Here is a 22,718-nt window from a genome sequence, read left to right on the forward strand (position 1 = left end):
CTATTTCTGCATGTGTTTGCCTTGTGGGGTCCTTTTCAAAGAAAAAAACATGGTCTTAAGATGCATAGACTACCTGTTTGTTTTTTGAAGTATAAATCAAAACAGAGGGTTTAGTTTCTTAGTTACATGTAGGTGAAATCCTTGCCACTTAAAAACTGTTTATTTCCTAAAAGTCCTCTGAACAGAGGACCTTCATGGAAAGGGAATCCACCTCTACCCTTGCTCTGCCTGGTGATTCATCTAATCCACATTTGGATACAGGTCAGCGCCTGTCTCGTCACACTGAGCTCGTATCAAAATGTTGAGATTCTTTAACTGATTAGACAGAGTCCAGAGGCTTTCTGCACTCATTGCATTACATTTTGCAAACTAATTACTAAATGCGTGCTAGAAGACTTTTGTTCTCAGCCTTTTAATCAAGTTAAAAAACTGTGGAAGTTTCTTTGTGTCTGAATAAGATCATCAGCAATTTCAGCAGTACCATCAAGAGCTAACTGTTCCTCCTAGATGCCTCTAGGTAGTTATCCATAGAAAGAGACTGAATTATCATGCCTGGAAGAAGTGCCTGATTGTACATTGCCATTCCATGCTCATCACAGGTAATCGTGTTCCCTGAGCTGGCACAGGAGAGCATCCATTTGATTCACAGGCGTTTCTGATTTTACTTTTTTATTCCTGCCCAAGTCACTCTTAGGTACATCTGGTCAAACTTTATGTTTTCACCCTTGCAGCTTCAAATCTGATGACCTGCTTCAGCCAGCATGATTGCCCAGGCACATGCTGTGAGCTCCACAATATGGGGTTTTATGTTTGGTAGATGAGAGAGAAGGGGTTCCTGTCCCAAAGACACACAACTGCCTACATTTACTATTCTGGTAAGATTAGCAGGTAAAGGATTTGAAGAAAAGTTAATGATAATGGTAAACTTTCAAAATCTTATTTAAATAATATTACAAGCTCTTTTGGCAAAACCTCTGCTTTTTTGCTGTCTGCTTCAACATGACTGATATAGGAACAGCTTAATCAAATGGTGTAATCTACAATTTATGAAGGTCATGAGCAATGTCTTTGTGTGGAAATTAATTTCTTGTTTTTTCTAACATACATTAATTTACTCAGGGGACTTGATTGAATGTGCAGCTTGTATTGCATTCATATGTAATTATTATTTTATTCTCATTTTCCTGTGGGGAAGATGAGAGCACTGAGCAAATATCCACAAAGCTCTCTCTTGGACATGAAATTTATGCTCTCACAGGGCTAGATGCTAAATATTGACCTGATCCCATAATAACGCTGTCGAAACTAACTCCCTGGTTACTTAACTGAGTTCTGAAGTCAAACTGCTTTGATGACTCTCTCAAGTTATTCATCACTTAGTGCTTCTCATCAGTCCATACCTGGAGAAGATAGCATATTATGCAGATTTCTTATTATTATGTGATTAAGATATCTTCTCCTGAATGAACAGTGCTGCTATTCTTAATGAAACTGTCACTATATGATCATTTTCAAAAATAAACAAAACCATAATGTTGTCTCAACTTTAAAGTTTACAAAAAATTTAACCAATGCAAAAAAGTTTCAGTAGTTCATAGTAGTTCACATTACAACTAACCTTTAAACAAAACTAAAATAACATCATCCTCTCACTTGCATTTGTTTATTAAATTCAAATCTTTCAGATATAAATATCAATACTTCTACTTTTTTTTCCTATTAAAAGAAAATGGATAATCACTATCCAAATAAAATAGACTATTGTTATCTGATTTTATTTGATTATATGCTGTAATTAGTAGGCATCCTAATGCTTGACAGGTATGACATAATGTTGTAACAAGTAATTATGACATATGTTTTAAATATTTTCCAGATACTGGCATTTTCTTTGTGTACAGTACAATTATGATTATGACCAGTTTTATGACTGCAGCTCTGAATTTATAATCAGGTATTGAGCTGTGAGTAAATTTAACCTGTTCATTAGAAGTATATGCCTCTGGAGGACAGCCAATCCTCTTGGATTACTAGAATTTCTACTGGATATATTAGAAAGAGGTGTAGTTAAAACCATAGAATAACCATTTCATATTCTGGCAATACCTGTCTGAGGTAATAATTTTGAGCAAATGAGTATCTTACTAAAATGTTGGATCCACTTTTTGTTCATACAGACAAACAATAAAGTCTCCAGAATAAGTCATTGGTCTTGCATACAACAGTATACAGAAAAGCATTTTTAGCTATTTGTGGATGGAGTTTGACTTTTAGAAAAATTGCCTTGCTATAGAGTTCTTTCTTTTTTTCCAGGAATCATTATAATTGTAAAATGAACATATTGAACTCATGCAGAATATTCATACTGATGAGATTCTAAAGAAATAGAATTATAAGTCTAATAGACTAGAAGTGGTTTTGTAGTGGTTATAGGTTGCTCTTGAAAACTTGGATAAAAAAATAGTTGTAACTATACAGTCACTGGGAACCAATGACATCTGGTATTTCTGTTGTGTTTATCAAACCATGACACCTGGTATTTCTGTTATGTTTATCATGACATCTTCCTTTAAAGAAAATGCAGCTAGAGAAAGACTAAGACCTAGATTATTTACAGTATATACATGTGATAATGCTGCCTAACTTTTGTAGCTCTGCCTGTGGGAACAGGATGGAGTCACGAGGGAGGCACTTGAATTCTGTGTAGCATTAGTATACATAAGCATTGAAGAGTGGGACTAACCACAGGCAAAATGCTGAGCAAGGTATTGAGATGAATTTAGGTGGAATATGCATGTATGTAGTAATAAGGGGAGAACCTAATATAAAATCCTTGCTCCCTACAGTGCTTATGTATTTTATCCAACAGCAGAATGCATAAATAATATCATACTTAGGTATGCTATATGATTAATTGGTTGATCCACAAGGGTTTGACAGCAGACTAAGAGAGTGAAGAGAGGTTTAGTTTCTCTATCGCTTCTTCTGAAAACCTTAGGTGGTGAAGCAGCCAGATGGTGTTTTTCTGTATCACTTTCACTGTAGGTACATAAGCAGTTTTAAGGCCACATGGTGGTTGATCAAGATGGCACATAAACTTTGAGGTTGACCCCAGTTTTGAATTCTGCCTCTCTGGTTTTACATCAGAGTACTTGTGTTTCAGTTAAATCAACTTTCCTTTCTACAGTATGTTGAATAGAATTAAAGAAATAGAAACACACAAAAAGTTTATAACGAGACACTTTAGTCTTTGTGAGTCTGCAGATTTCTGTTGTGCATCAAAATAAAGGCAGGTGGCAATTCTTGATGAGAAATTGAGTTATAACCTAATCAGATTTCTTCTGAGGAATTGGAAAGAATAAAACTCCTTGGAGTTTTATGTCAGATGCTACTTGCTTAATCCTCGATATCTTCCTGGAAGGATAGTTTAAATGAACTAACTAATACAAGGTTTCAGTAGACAGGTCTTCATTCATTCCCTCTAAATGTCACCAATAGATTAGATTATATTAGCTGTTTTTAAAAAGGTACAGAAGGAAATGAATATTGAATAGAGATCGAGATTAGGAGAGATATGAATAGGATTGGGTTTCCCCAGAAGGAAAATACTTATTCTGCGCAGTAAATGTGTTCTATTTTTCCTGGTATAATACAAAAAAGGTTAAAAATAACATAAGGAGTAGCCTCACCTGAATGATCCAAAAGAAAGTAAGTAAAATATTATTTTTACAAGACCCGTTAATTTAGAGGAAGCTTAACGGAACACTGTTTCATTTAAAACTGTTGAAAAATATATTTTATATTTCCAATTTCTAAGACTTTTTATCTATGAAGAATGAAAAAAAAATCATAGCTATAACATTTTTTTTCCTGGAAAGAGAATTTTTGTATTAATCCTATACTTGAATGTTTGCAACAAAATTTTCACTGGCACTTAGTTCTTGCAGTTTCTGTTACATAAAACTCTCAATTTTGATGAATAAGATTACATTCTGTAGAATTTACTTACAAAACAGTAACAAAAAAAAGGTGAAAACATACTTATTCCAAACCAAGCTCTTCTACAATTCTATTCTATGATTATTAGGCTATGGTCTGTGCTGTTGCATTAGACCTCTAAAATTTTTGGTTAGGATAACATTCTGAAGAACCAGTAAAATGGTCCATTATGTTATTATGAGAGACTAAGAAATTCAGACATTTTATCATATATAAAAGCTATATTAAATAATGTACCTAATGAGAGCTATAAACAAATGACTTATTTATTAGAAGATTCTCAGTGAAGCCAAAACCAGTTTAAATGTTTCGCACCTCTGAAATTCCTCTCATGTGCTTATTTGTTTAAATGAGGGTTCAGGTGTGATCTTAAATCACATCTGTGGTGAGACCCAGATCAGCATTCAGAGATCAGTATTCAGATGGGCAGAAGAAGCAGCACAACATGCAAGGCTCCTCAGCTCCTCTTTTCCCTCTCAGTTGACTGTGATAGAAGCAACAGGTTCCAATTCTGTCTTAGAGAATTGATACAAGCAGAAATGTCTGCTTGGTAAGGCTCTATTAATTGCTTGTGTGATTGTTCTTTGTTAGTTGCCTAATTATCCTCTCAGGAAAATGTAGAGACCCTGCAGAAGTATCTTTCAGGCAAGATTCTGCCCACAACCTCCAAGTTGGACATTGTTTAATGTAGGTATCCTACACTGCAAACCAATTTTATGAAACGCAGAATACCTATTCAAAAAAATGTGTAAACTAACCAAAGTAGAAAGAAAGCCAAAGAAAACTAAGTAGGTAGTTTGTTATTAGGTTTAGGGCAAGGAGGAGAGACAGACTACCCTACTGTCTACTTTCTGACTCCTAGAAAAACCATACGTATGATGTCTATGCATTTTACATTGGCAGTAACTTCTTTCAGTGGAATACTCATTCAATTTATACATTTTGCTTGTTAGAAACAATGTTGAGGAATAAGAAACTCAGTGTTCCAGTGGCGATTAATGCAAGACTTTTCCACTAGGGGAGGGGGAGAAAAGAAGGGATTTTAATCCCACAGTATAAGTAAGTGCATAGACGTGAAAAACATTTTGTGTTTGTAATTGTGCCTAAGATTTAAAAGCCTTTACAACTGCCTGTAAGGACCCTTAGATCAAGAATTTAAACTGGACTGACAAGATATAACAAAAGGAGACATTTTCTCTGTTATTACAGACTTCAGACCCATGGATATAATTTTTTGTGCCTTGAAAAAAAATCTGATTCTTGTTTCTCGAAAAGATAATTGTTGCTTGTACATTTGTTGCATTTATCTATTGCCATGCATTCAGCCAATACCATCTCTATTTTTCTGTTATTGTGATACATTTCGTTGTTAAGACAGACTTGTTAGGGGACAGCAGTTAATTTGACTTCAACTTTTTATTTTGGCACCTAATTGTTGCTCTATCAATCAGAAGTTTTTAGTCTAGGGGAAAGACTACAGCATCTTTATTTAGTTCTTCTTATAATTTTTCATGTCACAACACTGCGATTGTTGTGATTAATCCATATGATACTGTATGGATTTCATATAATTTGGATTATACATATAATGGATTTCAGTATTAGCTTTTGTAGATCATTCGTCGAACATTGATTCCAACAAGTTTGTAGAAGGATTTATTTGGATATTTATGTCAGTTCATCCTTATTCTCTTACAGATTTACATGGTCATTTCTAAAGTAACATTGTGAAATACTATTTAGAAATATTGACTCAACTGTTACTGATAGATTAACTACTGCTTACTATACTGTAATTGCAGGGGAAATGCTTTTGGGGTTTTTGAGCAGAACTGGTGCATAATATGAAATATAATATAGTTTGATTATTGGGGTTTAAATCATTAAATAGCCCTCCAATGGCTATTTATTTCCAATATGGAAAGTTTTCATCTAAAGGGAAGATTTATTCCGTGTTGAAATATCACGCAAAATTTTGTTTACTTTCTTCATTTCAGGCAGTTAATGAAAAAGCAAACAAGAGAAATTAGTCCAAAATAAAGAGAGATTAATTCATATGTGATATGAGTCAAACAATAATGCTATCTAACTTTCAGTGCTCATTTCACTCAGTCTTACAGTTTTTAAGGGCTTCTAATTTTCCACTTAAAAATATGCTTCCTGCGTAGGGATGTTACTGATCTATCCTCCTGGATTTCTATTAAACGTGGAATTCCTTTCAGATCAAATTCCTAAAATTTTATGACGTTGAAAAATTATCATTTTAAAGCTGACGTTGCTAGTCAATTTGTACACAAGCACAAGGGCAATCTTTGATACACCTTATCTCTTAACTTCCTATTCTGCAAAAGAATGCTACACATTCACTGTCAGTTTTAGTGCAGGTAGCTATTATTTTCACCTGTCTTTTCACTTTTGTAGTAAAAGAAGCCTACCAAGCTACAGAGAATTCTGGGGGAAAGAAGAAATCCAGCTCCTATAATTTTTCTTTTTATTTCAACATGAAAGACTATATGTGCTCTTTTTCTCTTTTATATCAAAAGGGGTTGATCTGTCTTTTCAAGAGCACGATTTCTACAGTTTTACAGTACTATACACCTTAGCTCTGTCTGACTGTTCTTCTGCAGTTGCTCAGTAGGCTCCAGCAAGACACTAACTCAGTGCTGTTACAAAAACTGACCTTCTCAAACTCATTAACTCAATAAACAAAATTACTTATTTCTCAGATCCAACACTGTTCATTGTATGTTACTGATGTTTCCTTCTCCTTCACCTTCTATGACGGTCTACCTTTTAAAATTATATTTTGTGCTAATACTATGATGAGATGTCTCCTGCCCTTTGTATTAAATTTACTCATCTGAAGCATTGCTCAAGGGACCATTAGTTATAATATCTGTTCAGGTATTAAAATCTGATTCTTTGATTCAGGACCTCCACAGAGAGTAACAATTTTTTCAGCATACTCACTTTCCTCTGGTGTTTTTTTATTTTCACTCAAGATCAGTTACAGCATCAAAAGCTAACTACTCCAATGCCTAGTCAAATAAGTCCCTTGATATTTTTTCTTTGTACATTTAGTATTGACAGCATTTATTTGGACTTGTCATCCCAATTTTTCATACTTAGTATTGCATCGGTGGTTCATGTTTCAAGTGTTTAATGTTTCACTGGCCATATAACAACTAGTCAGAAAAGGGCACAAAATAAATGATGACTTGGACTGTAACTCACTCTCCTTCATCTGTTTACACAGTAGCAACCTTGTGTATCTTATTTATGCATCCTTACTTTAGCTGTTCTGAAAACCTTTATTTTATTGTTTTTGCCTCCTAGAAATGCCTTTATATCTGTCTTATTGACTCTATCTTCTTTTCAAATTCTATAGAATATATTCTCCTCCATTTCTCAAGATTTAATGTTTTTCTCTCTGCTATTGTTTATTTGACTGTATAACTATTATTTATCTCAGTGGTACATTTCATCATGCAGTTTGTATGAAATGTGCTCTGTAAAATGTGGTTGCATTGCATCATCTCATAAAAGTACACAGTAGTTTTCTTTGAACAGTATAATTATGTTTAGAAAGTTCCTCATTTAAGTGTATAATGTTACTGTTTGATGTTAGAAATACATTTGAACACACAGAATTTTGTCCTTGAAAAATATGTTTTCTCCCTTTTTAATACTATCAGTCACTTTCATGTATTGCTTAAACCTAACAGATGTATACCTGTGGGCTCATTTATTTTATTCTACTGTAGTACAAGCAGTAAAGGAAAATGCAGGTGCTAATCACTGTAATGTGACATAATTTTTAAGAAGTCTGTGTCTCTGTTGAAATAGCTAATTTATTATCCTAAAATATGAGAGAAAGGAAGAAAGAAAGGAAGGAAGAAAGGAAGGAAGGAAGAAAAAAGAAAGGAAGAATGAAAAGAAGAAAAAAGAAAGGAAGAATGAAAGAAAGAAAGAGTAAGAAAGAAAGAAAGAGTAAGAAAGAAAAAGAAAGAAATAAAAAGACAGAAAGAGAAGAAAAAGAAAGAAATAAAAAGACAGAAAGAGAAAAAAAAGAAAAAGAAAGAAAAAGAAAGAAAGAGAAAGAAACAAAGAGAAAGAAAGAAAGAAAGAAGAAAAAGAAAGAAATAAAAAGACAGAAAGAGAAAAAAAAAACAAAGAAAGAAAGAAAGAAAGAGAGAGAAAAAAGAAAGAAAGAGAAAGACAGAAAAAGAAAGAGAAAGAAAGAAAGATAGAAAGAAAGAGAAAGAAAGAAAAACTAGTGAAGGAGTGGAGGAATGTGTAGAACTTTAAAAAGTGAACTGTTTGCAGACTTAAATGGAAGAATTGGAACCAGTAAGTCATGATTTCCAAAAGGTTTGAGGGGCTTGAACAGTACTTTATCTTGTCTTGGCAGAACAGCTACTTTTATTACAGAGTTTACTGCTTTTGCTGTAGAAAGTGACAGTGGGTTATAGCTACAGAAATCTCAGGTCAGGAGCAACAGTAAATTGACTTCAAAAATAGGAAACTAGATTTTTAAACTGGACAGACATATAAGCCACATAGCTGTTTAAATGGTTTAAGCATAGGCTAAATCCTTGGGGCAGAGTGTACAGAGTTGTAAATACCAAAACAAAAAAAAAAAAAAAGGTCTTTCTGCATCAGTGAATCTTATATGATCAATAACTATGTTTCTTTAAGTGAGGAGAAAAGCTCCCAAAACAAATACCAAAGCCAAATATTGCTCCTGGGCCTCTACTCTTAAGCTTTTAACAGTGAAAAAGTTACTTTATATTTGGTGCATGTCTAAAATAGCCTAGTCTGTAAGTCCATGTTGTTCTGACTATAGTTTTAATTGGCAGAGCATATGGACAAATTGTGAGGGCTATATCAAAGCTGAAAGTAGAGATCTAGTGTTGATATTTGATGATAAGAAATCTCTTTTTTTTTTTTTTTTTGGAAGAAACCTTTATATCAACTCCTCCCTCCCTCAAGAGTTGTTTGTTGGTGGCAGGGGCTACAAATTTTTTTTCACATTCAACGTGGTGTTGAATGTGTTTCTAACAGCTAGTTAATTACATAATCAGTTGTCATAGAGTACTCATTATCCATTTTCAGCTCTTGTAGGAATGAGCTCTAAATATTTGTATTTTATGGTAATTATAGACAAATGGTAGACTTGGCTCAGTAAAGTTTTAGAAGGAAGCACCTTTAATCAGAGAGCAGAAACACTATGAAATGAACTTTTTAAGAGGATGTCACGGTTTTACCTCCAGAACGACTGGCAGAAATTAAAATAACAGAATGGGATGTACCAGAACTTTTTCACGATACATATCTGTCATGATTCTTGCCATGATATTGAGAAAATACTGGATTAAAAAAGACATGTTAATAGAAATACTGAAACCATTACATCTAGGCCATGCATCTATTTTTTTTTTAAGATCACAGATACTCTATCATATTATAAAACAGGAACTCAAATATGAATGTTAACTTGAACTGGCTTACATTCATTTTCATAGTTTATTTCTACCTCAGTGTTCAGATGACACGAAAAAAGGTATTTTGACAGATACTGATTATATAGTCCAGTCATTACAGAGTCCAGTCATATGCAGAGTCACACTCTGGATCATTATTTTCCTCCCATGTTCTGTTTATCCAGGTCTTTTACTCTAATTCCTTTGAACTATAGTGGTATAATTTATAAAGTAACATAAAATGCTTTCTATGAGAAGGCATTGATAATACAATCTAAAAAAAATATGCTGGAAGTCTGTCCTAGAAATATACATAGGTATCTTCACGAGATCTTTGAATAAAACAAGAAAAGTTTTAATAAGGTGAAAAGTAACCTACCTACCATTAGTAGTTTCTGGTGCATAGCATTTTGACTTTTAGGAAAATTATTCTTTCTTGAAGATTGTGAGAAATGTGAATGGCTAATTATCAGAGCAAGCACTTTGCTATCCTGCAGTGCATTAGAATATTCATGCTATAGTCCCTTCTGTCTCTGCTTATAAGGTTTTTCTTCTGGACCTTTGAAGTCCTGAGCAGGGATACTATTAATTGAGAACTTTGTTTTTGCTAAATTTTCCAAGACATATCTCCTTAGAATTATAGGCAAATTAAATTACTCTGTGGGAACCAAACAAAAGATTGCCATAGATTATGGTCAGAACAATCCAGTAAAACCACTTAGCTGAAGCATCTTGCATTAAAAAAGATAAATAGTTTTACTACATGAATGCTTCATAAATGATACCTTCTCCTGTTTAGCTTTTCTTTTTTTTTTTAAAGTCATTCCTCACGTAATTAATTCAAGACATAGAAAGTATTCTAAATCTTCACGTAATTGTTCCCTAGAGGTTAATTTTCTTACTAGTTAAAAGTATTTGTCTTATTTCAATCCTGAATTTGTCTAGCTTCAACTTGGAGCTTTTAATTCTCAGTGCCAGATTTCTATCTAAACCAAAAAAATAGTCCTCCTGAAAAATTTCTTCACTGTGCATACCAGAAGCTTTTGTGAATAAGCAGGTGTAATGTACCACACTCTTCTGGTTCTTTCTAATCTTTTGCTATTCATTAATGTTTGTTTGTTTGTTCATTTTTTAAAAGTAAACCTATAGCCCAGACATATGATTTTTGCCATTACTAGTGACAAAAGTCTTGCTAAAGGCTTTGTTTTGACCTGAGAGTATGGGGTCTTTTCAGGGCATGTCTGGGTTTACTTTGGTGTAAACTGTAGCTTGGATAATAGTTGCCAGTGGACATGTGACTGCTGCCTGACCTGGGTGGACTTTGGTGAATCCCACAGACTGTGAAGACCCCATGTAACAAACAATAGCCCTTTGGGTGACCTGCAGCTACGGATGGCTGTTGTGCAACTTGCAACTTTTAGCTTCGGAATAGAGAATAAGGACTGTGATTGAAAATGTATAAAAGTAGACACAAGGGGTCCCAATGCTGATGATGGAGCCCTGTCACCATAGACAGCAAACTTCTCCTAGCTAAGACCTTACCATAGCTCCGTTCTCCCCTGTTCTTCTAAAGGAAAACAGAAATGTCAGCCTGAAAACTTGAATGGATAGGAACATAGTTATCAGGAAGAAAGGTAGGTACTAGGGAGTTTTGGATTACAAACTTAACTTTATTATTTATTGATTTTTTTCTCTATTAATTAGACAATTTGAATACTTATACTCTTAAACATCACCGGAACTGAAAAGGAATTTTACCTCCACTTGTCAGATGTGTCCTTTCTTGCTCATGGCAAGATTTTGAGTGTAGCAAACAGAACAAGGAACAGGACTACAAGCAAAGGTCTCTCTAATCCTGTATGATTAAGCACATTGTTTTGTTTTTACAGTCTTCTGTTATACATAAGGGACTCACGTTTCCTTTCTTACGTGAAACATCAGTTTTCAAGTCTAGACTTCTTCATTGCTGGATTACACATTACTATCCTTTTAACCAAAGATATTATTCCAAGAATTTGCATATAAGTGTATTAGATTGAAAAATGGACAATCATCTCAGCTAATTTTTTTGATGGTCTCATATAAAATTTACCTTATCCTAAAAAGTTTGAAAGGTCACTACAATAATTGCTCCTTCACATCACTGAAGCTATTACGCAATAGAATATATTTCATTATTTTTTTTAGCATGAGTGACTCTGTTTCTGTGTAAATAGTGAAGAATAATGGCAACTCAATAATTCACATTTTTCTCTATTATACTTTAGTTTTACACTTCTGATCTGGTGTCAGATGTTCAATATCATTAAGATTTCATTTACCTCAGTATATCTTCCTCAGTCTGTTAAGAATAGCTTGTTTGTTTGTTTTTTAGTTGATGTCCTTAATTTCCTGTTAGTGCAGGTAGTATGTAACACAGTCTGTGCTCTCTCCCAACAATTATGCAAGCATTCTGAGACTTCCCAGCACCATTTTTCTGCATTCCTTGGCAGTGACCTGTGATGTAAGGTACAGACTCTCCCTTGTTTCTTACCCTAAAAAATCTTGTCAATATTCACTTGATATTTGGATGTGTTCATAACTTTCTTTCCAGTTTAGAAAACAGGTCTTTTTAAGTCTCAATATGTACTTATGTTACCAGTTGGGACTGTAAAGTGTTTGCTAGCAGCTCATGAAATGATGCAATAATCACTCATACTTAGGAAAAATCATCAGTTTCAGCCCAGGGACCTATTTATCTTTCAACCTGCTGTCTTAAATGGGAGTGCCTTAAGCAATGTGTTTCTGCTAGCAAGTTCTTATGTAGAATGCATAGGATCATTAAGGCTTTTTTACCAGTGGCAGCTTTAGAGCTCCAGCATATGTCTTACAGGTTGAAATACCACAAAATGACAGATTTTTTTTTCCTGCATGAATATTATAGGTTTTGCAGCTTTGTACGGCACCGCTTTCTTCCAAAGCCTCAAGCTGTAGCTAAGCAAGATGCCTGGGGGTGTTTTGAAACTCCCTGTGGGTAGATAATGACAATTTCAATATCCACAGAACTCTGCTGAAACAGAAAGAAAAGAAAATGAACAACAGGATTTGTCCATATGAGTTAAATCACTGGATGATCATCTGCACTCTACATATCCTCAGAGCAGTGAAAACTATTAAACATGTAGGTTACTACATTGATATTTTTTGAAATATACTTCCTTACTTATAGTCCTCTAGGAAAAAAGGCAAATCTTATGAAAACTATAGTACCTTCCAATTTATTCTGTATTGATATTGAACTGTGTGCAAGAATTTTGATGTTATCAGTGATGAGAAGTATTATTCAGATCTAAGGGAATAGGATGGAAGCCTAGCAAGCAGCCTATTCCAGTAACAGCAAAAATTATATACAATAAACAAAGAACAGAGGAATAACTGAGAATTAATTGGTTGGTTTTGTCTCAACTAAAAGGTAAAAACAAGGAAGTTGAGACATACTCAGTGAAATTCTGTCCTAATTAACTTTGCTGAACTCAGGACTTCATGATGTTGCCCATTTTCTCTCTTAGTAACTAGCTGTAATTTTTTTTATTTATTTTTGTTCCATAAGAAGGACTCATCTCTATCCCTCACAACCCTGACCTCTTATGGGCACTGCAGAGCCAGTAGACCCCCCTGCTGGCATTTGGGCACCTGAAGCTGGTACAAAATCAGAGCTGGACCCTGTTCTGATATACTGTGGAATACCCTGGCGTAATGCCTTTCTGATCAGCAGTATAATCCAAGCATGAATGAGGAGAAAATCTTTCTTGTCTGACTATAAGGATCTGAGACTCTGGGCCATGAGTGTGAACCTGTAGTTTTTGAAAATCCTATTGCTGGGCACTTGTACTGATTTGACAGCCAACTGTGCAGGGAGGAAGTAGTCAAGCAAGAGGGCTGTCATTTGTGAAAGATGAGTCAGTATGTGTTTTTGAAGTAGTCTTCAATTTCTGCTATATTTTCAACACTTTTTTTCCATCTGATTTCTTCTTACTGGAATCTGGAAAAAAAATCTATTGATACCCATACCTGAAGATTCTGTTGGCAGAACTAAATTACTGAATTATAATACTAAAAAGAGTCTTAAAAGCTTTCCTCAGAGAAAGACACTAGTAAAGCTGACATCAGTTACAGGAAAAGCAAGGATTAAAGCTCAAATATCAAGATGAGGGTTAGCCCTTCCCAATAGAAATAAAAGCTGCACTACCTTGCCTGAAGTTCAGAACAGGTTTGAATAATGATAATTACTTTCTGGTAGCACTTAACAGTCTGAAAATGTCAAGAGGAAAATTCCAAAACCAATCTGGAGTTCATCTGACAGAACAGTGCATGGCTTCTGTAGATAACTTACAAAAGTATATTCGGTGATAACTGCATTATTTTGTGCATTACCCTTTGTAGTGCATTACTTGAGGGGTTTATCATCCTTGCCCATCAGTTGCAGTTTCTATCAATTTTATTTGTATTCATAGAAAAAGCTTGGTGAGAGGGTAGACACTTTTTTCTTTTCCTGTTTTGTTTTGTTTTGTTTTAATCACCTGTTTATAGAGCAATTCTTCTTGTTCCTATCTGACACAGTAAAGAAAATACAGCCAAAGGCAAGGGCACCAACCAGCTTTTTGAAGGTCTCAGGTAAATTATTATTTATATGACTTCAGAGAGTTTGCTTCATATTTTAAAGGGCAGAATAACTAAGCTGAAAAACATGCTTAGGAAAATAGATCATCCATTAACCTTATCTGCTTTCCTGACATGGGGATGAAAAGGCTTACTGAAACCCAAAGGAGTGCTGTATGTGAGCAGAGCTCTGTGATGCCGAGTAGTGTTTTTCTGCCTGTATTGTTGGATGTGTTTCCTCATCAAAAAAAAGAGTCATAAAAGATTAAGATATCTCAAATGATGTTATTTAGAATAGCCTTCAAATGTCAAGGTAGCATCTTCAAAAATTCTTGCAACTTTGCCCAAGTTTTTATGTGTCCCCATTGAGCTTTCTTTCTTATGAAATAGTATCTACAGTACCACAAAAATGTTGGTTGTCAGAAGCAGTCAGATGTCAAGGCAAGGATGACTCTACAACATACCCTTCATGTGACACTGCCCACTGCAGAAGGCGACATTATGCACCAGGTGGATCTTTGGTCTAACCCAATGTGGAAAAACAATGTTGTAAATTGTATTCACAAATTTCTTAATTAAGATCAGTAGCCAAGTAGGTAGGTAAGTAAATAATTTGGAAGCAGCAGCAAAGTAGAACTTTCTAGCCAGAATTTGTCATCATCTACCGCCATTCACCAGAGAATGTTCAGGTTGGATTAAACATTAGAATGGACTACCCTGGGAAGTGATGGAGTCAGTATTCCTGGAGGTGTTTAAGAAAAGACTGGACATGGCACTTAGTGCCATGGTCTAGTTGACAAGGTGGTGATCAGTCAAAGGTTAGACTTGATGATCTCAGAGGTCTTTTCCAACGGAATTGCAACTAGACAGCTGATGCTGTCTTTCCTGAAGGTGGTTGTTAAAAGTATCCTTTGTACAAAAATTTATCATTAACAAAACATTACTTTCTCTAATTTTTGCTCAAAATGGAAATACAGCCTGATTTTTTTGAGACATCTTCCCATATCCTTTTTGCAATTGCTACCACCAATCCCATTTAGAAACCAGATTCTAGTCCCTGAGAAGTTAGACAGTTTGTGCACTGGGGGATTACAAATGAATGCAGCATTTGCTAAAAGCAACCTGCAAAAGACTGAGTGGTTAACAACATTCTGAAGCCATTTGTTAGTCAAATCAAGCAGAAATAGTACCTCACTAAGTAATGTAGCTAGCTAATCTAATTAAATGTCCCTTAGCCCAACATCTGTCTTCATAATGATCTTGGTGCTTTTAGGCAATAATTGCATCATGCTTTTATGTTTGAATTAATTTTGATAATCTGTGGATGACATTTGTAATGTTGATAATAAAATATCCAGATTTTATCAGCTTCATATTTACTGACATTAAGGTATATAATCTTCTATTTATTCTTCTTCTGTTATTTAAAAATTACATTTTTGAAATCTGTACTGTACAATCTGTCCTGTTGTATCCATTCTAATTTGTGTTCACAGATGAGAAACATATGATGTATATAGTTTATTTCACTCAAAGTATTGAAATGTTAAAATCCACCTGATCTTGTGAAATTCACAGCTTCCCATATTTTATTTCCAAGTCTGATTAAAATGGTAGCTACGCTTTCTGTGATCTGCCCTCAGGTTAGTACATACTGTCCATATAAAAGGCCTTTGATCATATTTAAAAACTTTAAAATGTTAAAACTTTTAAATGCACAAGTTATTTTTATCCCTGCTAATCCTAAGCACAGTGGTACTCAGGAACATGTAATGATTTTCAGTGAGTAAAATTTCTGAGATAGCTTTAGATGGGAGGAAAAAGCATTAATTTATTACAAAAAAATGACATATTTCCTCATCTGGTAGGCATGCTGTTTATAATAATATAGTTTATAATACTTTTTTCCCCAAAATTTGCCTGCAATTTCCTCTCTACATTTCCATTCTAATCTCTTTCCAGTCTGGTCTTACTCTATGCAAAGTGAAATGTGTTTTCACACCAATTATCATAATCTCTTTTGGATAAAAAGGTTTTTGCCAGCTAGTTTCCATGGACTTCTACAACAGTTTCTGCAGAACAATACAGTTTAGAGTGTAATTCAGAGACTTCTGCTATAAATTTTCCTTATACTCTTCACTGAAGACAGAGGGATTGCAGATTGTTTAAGAGGCAACAAATGCTACAGGCTGAAGAATGTTACATATTGTATTGACACTGTTTTGTTCAAGGCATTTAGTTTCTTCTCTATTGAATATGAAGAGTTAGAACTTAATTCTCAACCTCTTTGACATTGTAGCTATCTTCAACATAATAAACGCTGGTGTTTTGTTTTTTTTCCCTTCAACCTTGTAGTTTCTGTAACTAAGCTGTCTCCCCAGCACCATAGCAGCACCCTTAGGGAGTTTTGTGAAGTTCCTGTTCATTCTTGTTTCACGTTTGTGTGGTGAGAAGAATGTACAGTCTTTTTAGGTGTTCTCTTTTCATGAGAAGAGTCAAATCATGTAAAGAGCAGTGAAGCTAAGGTACAAATAATACACAGTTTACTCTGTTTCCAAAGGGAAACCCTCAGTGTACTTTTTAAAAAGTGTGCCAAACACCACATGAATTATTGTGGCATGGAGCACATAAAGAATAAAGCAATTTTCATGTGTTGAAACTCAGATAGCAGTTCTGTTAAGAACAGGAGAATCTGAAAGCATCTTGGCAGCTAAAGGTAAATTTGCTGTACTATAAAAACTCAAGGAAATTTCTAATAAATGTAAGTATTTAATGAACCATACATCTCTCAAACTCTCCTTTATGGTTTTCTTTGAAGAGGGCAGTTGCTAACAATAATAGACAAACAGGGTTATTAGTAATATCTCAGTGTGAGAATGCTTTTCTATGTTTTGGATCTGAAAACCAACATGAATATAATTGCACATTAAAAGATTTGCTGAATCAGCCATCATCTCAGTAACAGATCTGCTTTCACTAGTTTAGGATATAATTAAAACAAAATATATCCCTCAGACAGGAATAAAAAATAACCAGCAACTTGTGTTTGCTGTTCTTGAGTTGAACTAGCAATTAATTAAATGTTTGAACAATGAAAAATGTCATATATTCTGACCTGAATTTTGTTACCCTGAGTTCTAGCAATTTTCTGAAAGGAAGGTGTTTCAAAGGCTATCCTCAACAACAGCCCTACTGAAACCAGCTTTATGATGACAGTGGAGCAGAAATGTGTGCCCTGAATACAAGATTAAGTCTAATTCTTAGGTAAATGGAGTTCAACACTTAAAAAATAATTGTTTTTTTTCTATGTTTGAAATGCATCAGGAAGTTTACATACCACTCCATGCACTGGTGGAGCAAGCAAAGCCCTGTACAAATAACTATCAGTGTCATGAGTGCAGCCCCTCACCTCTCACTGACCTTAGGGATTTTGTTCCTGGGCTCAGGGCCAGCCTTTGGTGGAGATGCCTGTCTGTATCTGAGGGCTGTGTGGAAAGAGCATTGTAAGGAAGAGCTATGAGAAGCAATGGCTTCTTCACTTCTTTGTCTTTAGGCTTCTCATCTCATCTTTGAGCTACGTTGCAGCTTGGCCAGTGCCTGGCCGTGTGCCTCAGTAACTCAAGCCCTGACCCTGACTGACTGATTTCATCTCCTGGCTTGATCTACTACCTGCCTTATTGCCAGGGCAGTTGATGGACCAGAGCAGCATAGTGGCATGCTTCATCTTGCCTTCCTTTCACTCTAACCTCCCAGCAACTCTTCCCTTACAGAGCAGCCCACTCTTGCTGCTCCTTGACAATAGCTTTCTAAAAAGGACTCCATCAAAATCAGGTGAGAACTGCATCAGCTCTCAAGTTTCACAGCCAACAATGGCGTCTACCAGATGCTTAGGGAAAACATTCAAAAAACAGGATAAGTGCAGGATAATATTTTCCTGGGCTACTTTCCAGCCATCAACAGTTTAAGAAATTCTTGATCAAGAGGCTGGCAGTCATGTTTATCTTGCCTATAGTTTTTCCACTCTGTTTTGAACACTCTTCTGCTGTTTATTCCCCTGGTAATGATCTCTACAGTGGAGGAGAATGAGGAAAGACTTCTTCGTTTTGACCATGCTACCTGGTAATGTCAGTGAATTTGTTTTAGATCCTGTACTGTGAGAACGAAGTCTATTCATTCCTGGTGCCAGTTTACCATGCCTTTTTAAAGGCTTGCCTTGTTCTGCGTATTAGCTGTCCTCTTCCAGGACTATTTTAGCCTCTTATTCTTTCAGATGAGGTAGGAAGAAATACATGCTGTATGCAAATGTGAGGCAGCATGCATATCTATAATGGTAAAATGTTATTTTCAAAAATCATTGATTCTTACCTCATTCTATAGTAGTTCTTAGCATTCTGCTTGCCTTTTTTGTCAGATTTTGAACACTAAGCTCTTACCTAGAGGAAATTTTCCAAGACAACTTTCCAGCAAAGGAATAGCTGACATTTTTCCCTTTATTGTATAGTCATAGAGATGTTTTTTTTTTCAGAAGCACTTCAGCACTTGAATAAATTCTTCCACCTAAAAAACTACTTCTTCCATTTTGAGCAAATTCTACAGATAATTTTCAAGAACAGCCACTTGATAGCATGTTAAAATTAGTTCTGTTGCAGAGAAATAGCAAATTGTTTTGCAGGGCTTCATATTAAAGGAGAAGTGGGCCATTCAGCCATAAATCAGAGAAATTAATTATAGCTAGTACTCATGTCATTTGAAACTTCAGGAGTACCGTGGTTCAGGCATTGTACTGAGAGTGTGAACTTCACTGATAAGGAGGTTTTCTATGCTCCCAACAGAATCCCACTGTTTCTTCTTAAATTCTTCCACTGTTTTTTCATATTAAGTCCACTTTGTTTGTTTCTAAGTCAGTTTTATCTGCTAGTTTCTGTATCTCCCAAATTCTGGCAAAGTCATGGACTGTATTTATAGAGAAAAGTATAAAGGTAATTGTATTACAGTCTGCCTTGTTCATTTGCTCATTAAGCAGAAGGGTGACAGGAGACATCACTGAGAAAACCTTTCAGGCAGAAGGAATTGTCCTGTCATCTAAAATGGAAGACATTTGTTTACATAACTGTTGGCCTCAAAATTTTCCTGCTGATTTTCAACTAAAGAGGCCAAGGTCCAGCTGATATACAGTAGGAAACAACTTCCCAGCAGAACTCTGAAGATTAAATGAAAGAGCATGAAATTTACCTAGAGATGAAGCCATCTGTCGTCCTGGTATTGGTTTCCATAATACCCTCCAAATCCATTGGAATCTAATCAATATCCTTCCATCAAAGGAAAAGATAAATCCTTCATGATGAAAGAAATGAGACATTCACAGGAGCTACACTACGTCGTCCTCTGACTTCCTATCTTCGTAGAGTTAGAGCCGGGTGGATGATTGATTGTGTATGTATGTATATACTGATAGCTTGCCTGCCCAGCTATAACCTACAGTAAATCACCTGCAAATAGGTGGCTTTTCACCACACCAAGTTTATCTGAGGATCAGTTGTTTGCCTCCTCTTCCTCCAGCACTGCAGATGGCACCAAGGCCTGTCGGTTCGTTTCCTGTTGCTTCTTCAGTCTGTCTGAACTAATCAGCCTCCAAGAGAGAAATTATTTGAGTTACTCCTCTGTACAGGGTTTGTATATGATACAGTTTTGAGATGTCACTGAAAGAACCTCACATTATGGGGTTTTTTACAGTGAAAAAAAAAAAAATAAAAATTTAAGGAGGTGGTTTAATTTTCCCCACTAAGTCAAGCACTTGGCTTGATTTCACTTGCTTAAGGTAATATAGGCACAGTGCGTATTTGGTTTTTGAAAGGCTAGAAGTTAATGCAAAGACAGAAATGGACTGGTGTTATATATGATGGGGATTTAATGCAGAAACCTCTAAAAAATATGTGCCTTTTTAAGGTTCTATGGCTAACTCTCAAATCTTCCATTGCAGTGTCTTATCCTATATCTAGGAAATGCTTCAAAGGAATTGTGGTGGTTGAGCATGTTCTTAATTAAAGAAAGTGATGTGGTTTTAGGATATTCATCTATCTCTGTTCACTATATTCTACGTGGCTTGCTCTAATGTAAGCCTCAATTATTCTACAAAGCAGATGTTAGTCAGGCGAGGTCTTTCTTCACTGAAGGATGGAAAGAAGAGATCTGATTTTTTTTGTGCGTGAAGCTACTCTTATTGCTATGCTCAAAAAAAATGATTTATATATTTCTTTGACAAAGCTAACCACAACTGTAGTGTACTGAGATGTAAATTTTTCTGGGTTAAAAAAGGGGAGGAGGGTAAAGGATGTGCAAGCATGTGCATTAGCAGCATAGGTTTTAATATGTACCAAAGCCATTATCAGAGTGTCTTCACTCAAATTTAAAAAAAAGAAAAAAGGAGCTTATTCTGGATCTACTAATTTGTCAAAGGAGAATTTAATCTTTTAGGTTTATGCAACAAGTTTGCCCCTTTTAAATGCAGGTGTTTCTATTTAAAATTCTATTGTTGCAATAAAAATCAGTTTATGTGTGAATGTTATATACTAGGAAGTGAAAAGAAGAGAAGGTTCATCCTTTCAGAGGTAGTCTAGAAGCGTTGGCATAGTCAGCATCTGGAAGACATTGGGTACCAATATCTGGGTTAATCTCTAAAAACCAACTCCACCTGTGATCACAGTCTGTAAGATGATCTGGGTGCTCGGTGTCGTGGTTGTTCATCATTCCTCTGTTCCTCTGTTTCTGCAGGCCCGTCCTTTGCCCTGCCAGTGAGCCATGACTGTCAGCTTGCTACAGCATACTGCCATGGTAAAATGAGTGTTAGCTGACCATCTCAAAGGGCTCTAATGTAGTATAATGTATGGCTCAGTCAAGGGAAGTGTAAAGGAAATATCCTCACTGGTTTGTTGGTTATATATTGTGACAGAGGAGGCCCTGTTTAGAGTGCAGCATTGCCATACCTTAGACAACATTGGGAAATGGAGCCATTTTAAAAGCTTAGTTTGAACACTCGCACCCAGGACATCTCCCTGGAGAGCCTCATAGGACCAGGTAGCAGCAACAGAATGGCCAGTGGGCATGCTATGGCTCATAACCTTGTTTATAGTTGTAGATGGAAATAAAACCCATGTCTATAAATTACGTTACAATCCTAAATTTAATTAGAATGAGTATGTTTTGGAATTGATGTGAGATGCTTTGACACCACCTACACTTCAAAATTTTGTTGCAAGTGCTGTGCTGTAGGAAGTTTCGAGAGGATGGCAGAAATTAAAATGTATTAGGATATAAGAGTAACAAATTATGACAGCCCAAGAAGAGGTCAGAATGAGGCACTGACATTTTAAAGCATATGTTCACGTATTTTGAGTGTTTCTTGTGAGTAATAAAACTGAGATGCTTGTCCCTGCTGGCTGCTAATGATCTTGCAGTATTTTTCATGAGGATAGCATAATTATGTGTCCTAACTTCGGTAACTCTTACCTGTCATTGTTATTTGCCCATGTGCTTTTCAGTTGTCTGAAGCATTTCTTGTGCTTTAAGTTTCTCTATGTGTAGTTTTCTTTTCAGATAAAATTAACTATGCATCCTGGGCTTTACTATGCAGTTAATACTTGACAGCACCTACTACATTGTTTTCATTCAATTAAATCCTACTGAGAGCCTTGGTGCAGACTATGTGACCTCATGTTTCACAGCTAGGTAACCTCAGGATTCTCAAATACTAGCCTTTTATGACTGTACCATACATTACTACTAATCTAGCAGGAATCTCATATGAGACCCATACATTGCAAAAAGTTCACAAATTTTGTCGGCATGGAAAACCCTCAACTGAGTGCCTCCTAAGATATATAAAAAAAGAAATAACCTCTTTTCCAACATATAAGGACAATAACTACAGGTCTTAGTAAGTTTTAAAAATCATATGTAGATTCTACATGTACCAGCAAGAGGAAAGCTTGTACAGCGAGAGGAAATGTAGGCCCACTGCTGAATTGTGGCAGGCAAATGAGGACAAGTACTATGAAAAGGCTGACATATTGAACACCTTCTTTGCCTCAATCTTTGCATTAAAACTGGCCCTTAGAAATGTGAGGCCCTTCAGACCACAGGTGAAGTCTGGAACAAGGAATACATACCCTCCATGGAGGAGGACCAGGTCAGGGAGCACTTCTAACAAGCTGGACATACATAAGTCCATGGGGCCTGGTGGGTTGCACCAACAAGTGCTGAGGAAATGGACTGATACCATTGAAAGGTCACTCTCAATCACTTTTGAAAAGTCGTGGCAACTGTCAGAAGTTCCAGAAGACTAGAAGAGAGCAAATGTCCCTCCTATCTTCAAGAAAAGCAAGAAAGAAGATCTGGGGGTCTACAGGATGGTGAACCTCAACTCAGTTCCTGGGAAAGGGATGGAGAATATCTTTTTGGGAACCATTTCTAAAGATATGACAAACACAAAGGTCATTGGGAGTAGTCAGCATGGATTTTTTAAGAGAAAGTCATGCGTAATCAACCTAATAACTTTCAACAATAAGGTGACTGGGTTGGTGGACAAGGGTAGGCAGTGGA

The 22,718-nt window shown here is 35.7% G+C and overlaps 1 protein-coding gene across 4 annotated transcripts in view; it reads left to right on the plus strand.

The window, feature by feature from the left end:
- The window catches only part of CNTNAP2 (contactin associated protein 2), a 1,217,517-nt gene that overhangs the window by 820,423 nt on the left and 374,376 nt on the right, over positions 1 to 22,718 (plus strand). The gene's annotated exons all lie outside the window — the stretch shown is intronic.

The sequence above is a fragment of the Manacus candei genome, unplaced genomic scaffold (genome assembly GCF_025592945.1).
Source record: "Manacus candei isolate 608988 ecotype Guabito, Panama unplaced genomic scaffold, ASM2559294v1 h1tg000095l, whole genome shotgun sequence".
In the NCBI taxonomy this organism is placed as follows: Eukaryota; Metazoa; Chordata; class Aves; order Passeriformes; family Pipridae; genus Manacus; species Manacus candei.